The sequence below is a fragment of the Euphorbia lathyris genome, chromosome 6 (genome assembly GCF_963576675.1).
Source record: "Euphorbia lathyris chromosome 6, ddEupLath1.1, whole genome shotgun sequence".
Classification (NCBI taxonomy): domain Eukaryota; kingdom Viridiplantae; phylum Streptophyta; class Magnoliopsida; order Malpighiales; family Euphorbiaceae; genus Euphorbia; species Euphorbia lathyris.
The window spans coordinates 73880547-73892783 of NC_088915.1; the positions used below are offsets into that span (position 1 = coordinate 73880547).

Genomic DNA, 12237 nt, shown 5'->3' on the forward strand with positions numbered 1-12237 from the left:
TACTATTTAGTCATTTATCTATTTGTAAAATAGTTAGTTCCCTATTTCTAGCCTACAGTATAGAATTAGTCCTTCACTTAGATACAAACTATAAATAGTATATATATCATTTGATACATCAATAACAATCACTGAACAATTCAAATTGTTACACAGACAACAATCAAGAACCCCTTCTAGGCTTACTTTGAAAGTTTCCAAATGTCATGGATTGTTAAATTTGATAACTTCCTTGACTGCTAGAAGTTTGTCGCAACTCACAAGACTGGAAATAACAGAATGTGAAATGGTGGAGCAAATAGTCGGGGCGAGTGCATGAGATGAGGTGGAAGCCGAGATAGGATTCAGTCAGCTGAAACATTTGAAACTTTATTGTTTGGCAAAACTCACAAGATTCTGCTCAGGAAATGAAAAGCTTCAACTTCCCATCTTTGGAATAAGTAAATGTGCAAGAATGCCCCAACATGGAGATTTTTGTTCAAGGAGAATTATCGGCTCCAAATTTAGAGAGCGTACAAACTACAGAAGATGAAAATGAATGGCGTTGGGATGGCAGCCTCAGTGCTACTATACAAAACTTATTCGAAGAAACGGTAAGTCACATTTACTTGCACTATGGATTTTATTTTCTTTTCTTTTTTGTCTTCAATACATTCTATATCAGCATTAGAATTCGAAAAAACTTGTGTTTGCAAGCTTTGAAGGGTTTCTAAGTTTGGTTTTATGATACCAGGGATTAGTTACCAAAATAGGTCTATGTCTTTCTGGTAAAGTATGAATTTAGGCTCCAGGTACAAAGTAGCACCAATATAGGGTTAACATTTAAAAAAGTACCAATTTACGTCTCCATAACGGAATGTATCAATTTTACATGGAGAGAGAAACCAGAACTTAACGGATTAATATGAATGATGTGTGACATTCCGTTACCCAGATGTAAATTGGTATATTTTTTAAACGTTAAATCTATATTTGTGCTATTTTGTAGTGCCTAAAATGATACTTACCCCTCCTGCATATCCTTCTTCTAATTCAAAATGCCCAGCATTGTGCAGTTGTGGTTGGGTCTTCTGTACCCTGATCGTTCCTGTAACTGTTGTGGTTGGGAAGCATCATTTCCCTTTATTGACATCATCCACAGGAACAGGTACATATCAACAACATCGTCTATTGCTGGGATCACCAAAGGTTATGTTGTTTATAGCATAGCAATGGAATGTATATCGGCCAACCCATTGCCATGCACCTAGCAAAAGCATATATTATATGCATTAAGATCGAAGGCTTCTTATTCCACAACAAGGATATCACTTTTTTTTTATCAGTTAAATTTAAGGGTCAAATAACCATCAATGTTGAATATCAAGAGTTTGCAAGGCTTGATATACAAATTTTAGTCAAACTAAACAAAAGGCATTGATCATAAATGTTACTAATCCGAAACTAAACAAGACTGTAATGCTAATCTGAAACTAAACAAAAGGCATTGATCATCAATAAATAATTCGATTGAAAGACAAAAACAATAAATTGAAAGGAACCAATACAAAAACTTCATGTTTTTTTCCTTAAATAATGCATATTTAACAAGCAATAAGGGATCTTATCAAAAAAAAAAAAAACAAGCAATAAGGGATTACTTACTCTACAAATCAGCTTACTTGAACTCTTATTTTGTCCTGAGCCTGAGAAGGGAGTTTTCGTCGACAACATTCTGCAATCCTTTTTTTCATTTGATTTGATATGAGTTCCCAGAAGATCGGCTGAAGCACTCATATCTGGACATGAATTTTCTTCCATTTTCTTGACCACGGTTTTTCCTGGAAAAAGAAAATTAAAATCATCAAATGAATCAGATCCAATGCATATGAAAATTGTTTTCCCTTCTCAACCATCCCAGCTCGCTAGAACTATTCTAGATCTGTTCATTTCTTAAACGATCCATCTATTCGGAATTCTTCTCATTTCTTAATAATTTCAAGCTAGAAGTTTACAATGGTTACCTTTCTTCCTCGCCTCAGAAGCAGACATTCTTACACCTCTCTCTCTCTCTCTTTGAACACAGAGCCAGACGACCATTAAAAAGAGAAGTTTGGAGGGATGACGTGCAGAAAGAGCCTCGATCGTATGACACCTACTGAAGCTGGCAAGAGCTGGATCACATGATGTCCGTGATTTGCAGAAGGAAAGTAAGGCACCAGCATAAAAACAAACTTGAGGGAATCTACAAATTTAAAATAAAAAAAAGGTGCAAGGGGCAAAAATGTCCCTAATATTTTTGGTAAACAATTATAAGGTGCTTATTTTTTTACTTAACATATTAATAAATCCATCATATAAGATTCTTAAATTTTATCTTAATCAATTCTTTAATCTTTCTATTTGTTTATGTATATAAAAGTCCAAAATTGTCCCTAGTTATATACTTAAAAAATTTATCGTCTAATTTCAAATTTAATCTAAATAGTTTTAATAAAGTTTTTGAACTACAAATACACTTAATATACTTGAAAAAATATATTATTTATTTTTTAAAATTGTAATTATTTTTTTAATATAATTTTTTTTTTTGTAAAAAGTTGTGTGCAATGCACTTACATTAAACAAAGAAAAATTACATTAAACAAAGAAAAATAGATGTTTATTATTATTTTATTTTTTTTTGATGAAAATGCTTATATCTTCATTAGATTAGAAAAAAACAAGTACAACAAGAACAACAAACGAGAATGACTACAAAGAGCATACAAAACCATAAAAGGTATCAAATACACACAAAAAACCCATAAAACATATACTTCATGAAAATCCAAATCTACAGAAAAACAGTAGCAATGGAGACTTCATCATTTAGACCCTTCCGAATATTCGGATCTGAGTCCTTTTGTTTGTTGCAACCACGTAGATATATTGATCTACGGATAAAATAAATCATTTCCGCTCTTGCTAAATCCGAAAAATGTATAAATAGCAGAATAATAGAGAGCAGATCCAATTCAAACGGATAAAGAGATCCAATAAAATATATAAACAATGACTAAAAAGAAAATATAATAAAGAAGAATACAGTAAACTTAACCCGGTGGAAGGAGAAATAGATGTTTATTATTAAAACAAAAGTAAAGGGTGATTTTGATATTTTAAAATTTATTTAGTATAGTTTAACTATTGACTCAAACGTAAGGACTAAATAGTGTATTAGGTAAAAACATAGAGATTAAGTATTAGGTAAAAATATAGAGACCTTATAATTATTTACCCTATTTAAAACAGTGCAATTTTATACCTAACCTTTGTAGCCAAGAGCAATTTTACCCATAACGTTGATAATTTGGGTCAGTTTCAGATACTATTATAAAACACAAATATTATTCTTCTTTATTTTGCACCAATTGCATATCAATTCATTCTAAAAAATGATTTCATGTTTTTTGTAATTTAATAATAAAATTTGAGATTAATATTTATAAAATTGGTGAACTTTTTAAACTTTTTTTTATCTAATTCGTACAAAAGACGATATGTTTTATTTTTATTTTTTTCACATCCCAACATATGTTTGTGATTTGTTACTGATAAAATGACGCACATGTGAAATGTAGATGGCAAGATTCATAACATATGTTTGTTTATTTGGCCCCAACATCTACTTCGTCATATAATTTTATTGTCCCTTCTTTTTTATTAAAAAAATACGAAGAAGAAAAACGCTTTTCATAAATTTTTAACAAAATAGTTGATTCACTATTAATGAAGTTTTTAGTTTTGAACTCAGAAAATCGTAATTTGATCTTAAGTATTCAACTTTCTTCAAAGGACATTCAATTCTATGAAAATTTAACTGATAAAAGGGATAAAGATGAATAAAATTTCAAGTTAAGGACTAAAAATGAGTAAAATAAAAGATTTGTCTACGAACTAAATGAACAAAATTAAAATTTCGTCCAACGACTAAAATGCGCATAATAAAAAGTTGCAAAAATGGGTATTAATTAATGAATGCAATAAAATGGTTATAAACTCTACATAAAATATCAAAATATTGAAAATGGATTTTAGGGGAACTAGTAGACTTCAAGTGAGCAAAATAAATTAGACGAGTTAGATTGTTCCAAAAAAATCTGTATGGATTTGAAAAATTAGGTATGTTTAGCGAAGCTCAATATCCCATGGAAAGGAAATATCAAGAACTCCAAAGTACGTGACAAGTCCACCAACTTCTTATTTAACACCAGTGGCGGATCCAGGATTTTAGGGGAGGGGAAGGGGGGGTGGGGCAAAACTCTATGTAAAATATTTTTAGACTCATGTTTGTAGCCAAGAGCAAAACTGCTTTTGACTTCCAACATTAGGGATAAAATTGCATCATTTTAGACGTTAGCGATAAAATTGCATCAATTTAATGAAGTGGGGGGAGGCAAATGCCACCTTTGACCCCAACGTACAATTTTGTGCAATATTAAAGCTTTTTAAGTTTATGTCAAAGTATATGCATACTATTGTGTCATTTAGCATTTTAGAAATAAAACACCTATTTTTACTGTGCCTTTAACATGCTACATTGTTTAATCATCGCATACACAAACGGGGCGTTTGGTATTCTATTGGGATGGGATACGGATAAAGGTTGGGATAGGACAAAGATAAATGGTTGGGATACGGATAAAAATATGATAGTCGAGAATTATTATTCAATGTTTGGTATATGGGATAAGGATGGGGATAAAATAATACATTTTACTATTTTAACCTTATCTAAACTATATAACATTAATTTGAGGGATAAGATGGACTTTTCCATCCTATTAAAATCGCAGGAGCTTATCCCACCTCTTTATACCACCCCCCTCCTGGGTATAGGATTTGCGGGATAAGAAACTTATCACTCATCTGTCTCACTCTTCTATCTCTCAAACAAACACGGGATAACTTATCTCGTGTTTTTTATCCCTATCCCACCTCCTACATCCATTCTAATAAACACTCCGAAAGAGTATAAATAAAATAAATACACAAATCACATGGGGTCCAAAAAGAAAATAAAATTAGTATTTAGAAAATTAAAAATAATTAAGAAAAGTATATAATAAATGTTGATGTAAAATGGGTCAATGACTAAACTGAAAAGTTTATTTAAGGACTAAACTGAAAGAAATAAAAAGTTCAAAATCAGGAACTTTTTTTTAAATGAAAAAATATAAGAGGGTTGTCTAGGGACTAAATGAACAAAATAAGAAGTTCGTCCATGGAATAAAATGAACATAATAAAAAGTTGCAAAAATGGATACAAATGAATACAATAAAATGGTTATAAACCAATGGCACAGTTACACTATTCCTATTATAGGGTTCATCCTCTAATCTGAATCCTCATTCCAAAAATGTATTTTTATTAGTCAATATTGTCAACTGGTGATATTATCAATGAATTTAGGGTGTCATTTAAAATGCTGTCAGACAATCTCAATGTTACTGTCAAAATAATATATATAGGAAATGAAGTATTAAAAGAATATGAAATAGACTTTGATGAAAAAAGACGGTAGATGATATGTCGTGGTTGGTGGTAGAGATCCACGAACAAGAAAAATGGAAGAAAAAACACCCAACTAATCCAGTTAAAATTAACATTTCTATGTGAAATATGGACCTAATTTAATTAACCAGACCCTAATTAATTTTGAAATTAACTTAAGAACAAAGAACACCTAATTAAATATGAAAATGCTAGAAAACCATTGCTAAAACTTATTTTTTTTTTATCAATGAAATTGATTGACCTAATCACAATTCATTAACTCTATTTATAGGGTTTATTAGAGAAAATAAGTCTGATTTGGGATGGTGAAACTTGTTGCTACTTCTGAGTGTTAGAGAAGGCCATATGAGATAGCAGACTTCCTTTAGAAGATTTTTAATTTGTTGCTACATCATAGAATTAAGAGATTATTGTTGGATCAAATAACTAAACTTTCACAGGTAATAGAGAAAGAGTATAATTGAGGGAAGAAAATTCTCTTGTCTTACTACTTGTATTGTATTGATAGGTATTTAAAGATTACAAGCATGACTCTTAGTAAACAACATTAACTATCTATAAATACAGATACAGACACAGATACAGAAATGACTATACGCTGAACCACATTAAAGACTCTATTAATTATAAGTTTATTATTTCAACACACCCCTTAAACTTATAATCTTTTTATCCCTTAGTAACACCAAGAACAGGTCTCAATCTGCTGAAATCTTCCAACTTCAAAGCTTTAGTAAAAATATCAGCAACTTGATCTTTGGATGGTACATGCTTGAGTTGAATTTCTTTCATTTCAATGCATTCTCTAATAAAGTGATACTTGGTGTCAATGTGTTTGCTTCTATCATGAAACATCGGATTTTTAGCCAACGCAATAGCTGACTTATTATCAACATAAACATCAGTTGCTCCAACTAGAGCAAACTTCAAACTTTTTAACATCCGTCTCAACCATATTGCATGACAAACACAAGAAGCTGCTGCAACATTCTGCTTCACATGTTGAAAGTGTAACAATTGCTTGTTTCTTAGAACTCCAAGCAAAAACAGCAGTTCCCATAAAAAACACAAAACCAGTTGTGCTTTTTCTATCATCAACATCTCCTCCCCAATCACTATCACTGAACCCATACAATCTGAAATTGTTCTGGGAAGAGTAAAATAAACCATAATCCAGTATGTATCGAAGTATTCGTTTTGCTGCCTCCATATGAGTTAAAGTTGGAACCTCCATGTAACGACTAATGAGTCCAACTCATATAAGATATCTGGCCTTGTACATGTCAAAAATCTCAACCTTCCAACCAACCTTCTGAACAAAGTTGGATTCACCTTTTCTTCATCATCATACTAATTGCATTTATCCATCTTGAATTCTTTTAAAATAGCTTCTGCATATGACTTCTAAGACAAAAAGACACCTTTATCACTTTGCTTAACTTCAATGCCCAAATAATATGACATCAGTCCCAAATCCATCATCTCATAATTATTTGTCATCAACTTCTTAAATTCTTCAATCATCTTTTGATCAGATCCTGTGAAAATTAAATCATCCACATACAAGCATACATATATTATTTTTCCATCCTCATTCTCCTTGATATACAAAGCTATTGGGGGCTAATTTAATTTTTGTATTTTTAGCATAGGTTATAATTTTACTCTATAGTTTTTTTTTTCATTTTGCAACAAAATAAAAATGTAATAAAAAATAGAAAATAATATCAAAAGATGATTATAAAAAAGAAAAGAAAAAGAAATAATAAAAATCAGGGGCAAATTTGCACCATTTTCTTCAATAACCCGTCCAACAACTTCGGTGATGAAAACGGACCATGAAACGGCAAGATATCATACAGTTATTATTTTTTTTAGAAAGTTCGGGATGTTAGCTTTCCGGAATGTCAAAAACGGAGCAAAACGAAGCTAAAACGAAGCCGGTAGAATTTTTCAAAGGGAAGTAGTGCTGAAAAACGGGTTTGAACATGTCCAACACATTACACATTACACATTACAGGAACGTTTTTCACGGCATTATCTCCATTCTTCCAACTCCCAACTTAGCCACTTTCTTTCTTCAACTAATGGGAAGGTAATGGGATCATGGGTGAGAAATTTAAGGGCCACTAACTTGGAATTTGTTACCCAAAATAGAACCTAATCCTTTCATTCGAAACCCCACTCAAAATCAATCAAAAAACACAGAACAACTCAATTTGTCTCTCAAATTCTCTGCCAAATTCGGCCTCTTTATCAATCCTTAGATTCGTAGAAATCATTCCTTAGCATCTAACTAGTCTAAACAAGGTCTCAATTCCCAGAATTAGTTCTTTAATCTTCAGTTCATCAGAAAAGCTTTCAATTTTCAGAAACTTCAAATCCGAAATTCTCTTAGTTTAATCAACCAATTCACAAATCGTTTTTTGCAATCTCTTAGTTAAGTCAGTAAAATCATTACCCAATCCTCAGTTCAAGCTTTCTTAGTCTAAATCAAATTTCGCCATTGTTAAGTTCTTCAAAGCTTCAAGCATTTTCCGTGAAACCAAGATCACCGAAACCCCATTTTCGAGTCATTCTTAGTTTACACACCTATTCCAAATAACTTTTTATTGATCTTAATCAATTAAAAAGACCCAGAAACAAGCTTTTGAGTTTTTCATCATTAAAAAATTTATCAAACAACCTTTCTGGTGAGCCGTTTTCCAAATTTTATTTAGAGTTCGTTAGCTGATCATTTTAGCCCAAATTAATTTTAATCGCTTTATTGACATCAATTCTAGAACTCTCAATTTTTATTTCGTAAAAAACGACATCCTATAGCCTTCTAAATCGCCCCTAAATTACCCTCCACGAAAGAGAATCAAGCTTTTGGTTTTTTCAACCATCAAACAATTATTCTGTGGCCCAATTTTCAATAATTTATTCCGACTCATTTACTCGATTTTTTTTCTGAAATTCCAGTTCTAAATCCTTTCTTCACACACTAACTTTAGATATTAGCCTTCGTCTCGCTATAATCCGACCTCTACAGCTCCCGGAATTGAGCCCGAAAGTCCCACAAAAACATCAATTTAGTCTCATTTTGCTGTTGACTTGGTGGTAAATTTCTGCTCAAGTCCCTGAACTCTCCGAATTACTTCAAATTCGCCCAGCACTACCCGAACGACGCAACAGCCCCTAGTCGATTTTCTGGAGGTCCAATCCTCAATTTCACGCATCCCAACGATATCAAAGAGATCGGTTAATTTTATTTCATCCCGTATATATTTGTTTTTGTGACTTATTTACATTTCTAGCTTTAAAGTTATTCTTTCTTTTTAAGTTGTAATTTTCATGCTTTATTATTATTTGTAATACAAAAAATATTGAAAAATATTTACAAAATCAATAAAAATATAAAAGAAAATTAAAAAATTTATATCTTTGTGTTGTTTTATTGCTTTTATTTTTAGTACTTATCTTAAAAATTGTTTTTCCGACCGACCTGTCAAGTAACGTCGGGGCCCAAGACCGTTGTTTTTATTTTCAGTCCTTGTAACGGTCGTCAATCACTTTTCGTTTAGAATTCAAATAATTTAGGCGCATTTTATTTATTTACTTCATTCAATTACCATTTTACCCTTTGAGAATTAGCTTCTCTGGCACGCCCGCATTAGTTTTACCATTTTTAATCCCCACAAACGCGTATCAAGGTTGAAAATTGGGATATTTCGAAAATATCGCCAACAAAAGCATGCTCATATAGACATCTTGTGAAGCCATTCTTCTGGAAATAGTCATCGATGCAAGAATACCAAGCCCTTGGAGCTTGCTTATGGCCATACAAAGCCTTTTTTAATTTCAGCACCTTATCTTCTTGCCCTTTCACAGTATAACCCAATGGTTGATTGACATAAACTTCTTCTTCAAGAGTTCCATTTAAGAATGGTGATTTGACATCCATTTGGTGAATTTTCCATCCTTGTTGAGCTGCCAAAGAAATAACTAATCGAATTGTCTCGATTCGAGCCACCGGAGCAATAACTTCTTCATAATCAATTCCGGCCTTTTGAGAAAAACCTTTTGCAACAAGGCGAACTTTATACTTCTCCACTTTTCCTTTGACATTTTTCTTTATTTTGAAAATCCACTCTGCTACAGCTTTTTTTCCCTTTGGCAATGTTGTCATTTCCCAAGTGTCATTCTTCTTTATCGAATTTATTTCTTCATCCATTGCTTGTCTCCATTTCTTTTCCTGAACAGCTTCTTCAAATTGTACAGGTTCTGTATCAGCAAACAAACAGAATAAAGTAGCGTTATCTACTTCTTCAGTTTCTGCATAAATCTCACTCAAGCTTCTCATTCGAGGCTGCCTTATACAGGAAGAAAATCATAATTTTCATCTTCTGGAATCATGATCATTCAAGCTTCTTCGGTGGTGTGATAATTACATCTTCATTTTGACCTGCAAAATCATCATCATATACAGGAAGAAAATCATAATTTTCATCTTCTGGAATCTTCCAATTCCAAGAGGTTTCTTCTTGAAATTCTGCATCTCTGCTTATCACAACTTTTCCATTCCGAGGATTATAAAATTTATAACCTTTGGGATTTTTTGCATAGCCAATAAACACCATCTTCTCACTTTTATCATCCAATTTTCTTCTCAATTCGTCAGCAACATGAACATAACGAAGACAACCAAATACTTTTACATGAGAAATATTTGGTTTCTTTCCACACCATGCTTCATTAGGGGTCTTTTGCAAAAGCTTCTTTGAAGGACTTCTATTATTTAAATAGACTGCACATGTTACTGCTTCTGCCCAAAATTCTTTTGGCATACCTTTGCACTTCATCATGCTTCGAGTCATGTTAAGAATGGTTCTATTTTTCCGTTCCACGACACCATTTTGTTGAGGAGATCTTGGAACAGTAAGCAATCGACGAACACCATTATAATCACAGAACTGATTGAATTTTTCAGATGTGAATTCTCCTCCTCGATCAGTTCGCAATGATTGAATCTTCAAGCCGCTTTCATTCTCAACTAGTGCTTTAAATTTTTTAAACACTTCAAATGCTTCAGATTTTGCCTTCAAAAAATAAACCCATATTTTCCGAGTATAATCATCAATAAATAATAAGAAATACCGGCTTCCTCCATGTGAACTCGAATTAATGGGACCACAAATATCTGCATGCACCAATTCAAGTGGCTTTGATGTGCTTGACAAAGACTCCTTTGGAAAACTCCTTCTGGATTGCTTCCCGTACATACATCCTTCACAAATCTGATTGGGATGATTTATAGAAGGTAATCCATGCACCATTTGTTGCTTGCACATTTGCTCCAGTCCACCAAAATTCAAATGACCCATTCTGAGATGCCACAACCATGCAGAATCTGATGAGGCTTTCAAACACAGGACGATTACTGCTGATTTTTAATTTGAACATCTTGTTTGCAGACATAGGAAATTTTGCAATCATTTTTTTCTTTCCATCTTTCATAACCAGCCCATTCCTATTCATCTCCACCTCATAACCTTTCTCCAAAAGTTGTCCAATACTCAAAATATTGGATTTCAAAGTTGGAACATAATAAACATGAGAAATAAATTGATGATCTCCATTCTTTAGTTTGATAAGAATGTCACCGCTGCCCACAACTGGAACTTTTGTTTTGTCACCGAAAGAAATACTTCCTTTCTTAGATTCATCAAGCTTATAAAAAAGTTCTTTATTTCCCGTCATATGATTGCTTGCTCCCGAGTCTAGATACCAAGACTCCTTGCTCCTTGCTTCATCTTCGCTCCATGTCAGTAACAAAGTTGATCATTCATCGTCCGCCTCGGCAAAATTGGCATGTTCGTCTTTAAAAGGTTCATATTTGCACTCAGCAGCATAATGCCCAAATTTTTGACAATTGTAATGTTGCACACGAGATTTATCACGAGCATGCCAATTATTTCCACGGCCTTGGAAATTATTGCCTCTACCACGTTCTCTTGCATTCCATTGCTGATTATTTATGGCTTCATTATTGTGGAAATTTCTGCCACCTCTACCTCTTCCATTATATCCACGATTCCAGCCACGGCCACGGCCTCTACCTCTTGATCTTCCTCTTCCTCTTCCTCTTCCATATCCACCTTCAAATTGCTTCTTTTCTTCTTTATCATTCAAATCTAGTTTCGCCTGCAACACCTGAGCGACAGGTTCTTCTCTATTTTTTAATCTCTCCTAATGGGCTTGTAACGAACCCAAGAGTTGATCTACATACATAGTCTCCAGATCTTTTGATTCTTCAATGGCAGTCACCACGTAATCAAATTTCTGAGTCAAAGAACGAAGAATTTTTTCTATCACAAGAACATCCTCCATTTTTTCTCCACATCTCTTCAACTGATTGACAATTACCAAAGTTCTATTAAAGAACTCATCAATTTTCTCTGACTCTTTCATCTTGAGTTTCTCATACTCACTTCTCAAGGTTTGCAAACGCACCTTCACTACTTTATCTTTCCCCTTAAAGGAATTTTCGAGAATCTCCCATGCCTCCTTCGCTCTTATTGCAGTCGAAATTTTCACGAACATATTCTCATCGAGACACATGTGGATTAGAGAGAGGGCTTGTTGGTCTTTCTTCCTTTTCACTTTTTGAGCATTCGTCAATTCCTCCTCATTCTCTGGCTGATCATATCCAATTT

At 33.0% G+C, this 12237-nt stretch overlaps 1 long non-coding RNA gene across 1 annotated transcript; it reads right to left on the bottom strand.

The window, feature by feature from the left end:
• LOC136234090 (uncharacterized) lies at positions 1–2095 on the bottom strand. Its single transcript, XR_010691037.1, has 3 exons — positions 2004–2095; positions 1645–1820; positions 1–1246 (listed from the first exon to the last, which is right to left on the bottom strand). It is a non-coding gene; the product is annotated as an uncharacterized lncRNA (long non-coding RNA).
• Positions 2096–12237: the final 10142 nt, after the last annotated feature.